This window comes from Octopus bimaculoides, chromosome 28, assembly GCF_001194135.2.
Source record: "Octopus bimaculoides isolate UCB-OBI-ISO-001 chromosome 28, ASM119413v2, whole genome shotgun sequence".
In the NCBI taxonomy this organism is placed as follows: Eukaryota; Metazoa; Mollusca; class Cephalopoda; order Octopoda; family Octopodidae; genus Octopus; species Octopus bimaculoides.
The window spans coordinates 4,832,981-4,833,790 of NC_069008.1; positions in this window are offsets into that span (position 1 = coordinate 4,832,981).

Here is an 810-nt window from a genome sequence, read left to right on the forward strand (position 1 = left end):
ATATAATCGACTTAATCCCTTTGCCTGTCCTTGTTTGTCCCCTCTATGTTTAGCCCCTTGAGGACAATAAAGAAATAAGAAACGTTAGCACGCCGGGCGAAATGCTTTACATATATATATATGTAATACACACACGCACGTATATATACATACATATGCACACACGTATACATACACACATACATGCATAATGCATACACACACATACACATATACACATTGCTCTCCGTGTCTCTGCCAACAAATCTTAATAAACCAACGTAACCTTTACGTAACGGGATAGATTATTGTTGTTGTTCAGCCACAGGTCAACGGTGATCCCTTAGACCTATGATCAAAAGCGTTCCAACTGTGATCGTCACGTCTTTTCAGGCTATAGTGTAGCTGTTATTTCTAGCAGATGTTGCGACCACTTAGGCGTTCTCAGTTTGTGTGTGTGTGTATGTGTGTGTGTGTGTGTATCTGTGTGTGTATCCCTATATGTGATAGTACTAACGAGCTTCTGTGTCTGTGTGCGTGTGACCGTATACGTGTGTTAACGTGCGTGTGTGTTAGTGTATGTATAGTACAATGAGTGTGTGTATATATGTGCGTGTATATGTGTGTGTACGTGTATGTAATGTTTCTAAGTATGTGCGAATTTGTGTATGTGTAAGTGCATGGCTCTGAATTGTGAGTGAGTGAGTGAGTGAGTGAGTGAGTGTATTCCACACTTTGAAAATATGTGTGTATGTGTACCCAGCGTCTGTATGTATGTTGGCCAATGTGCGTGTTTGTCTGTGCGTTTATGCGCGCGCCTATGTATGCATG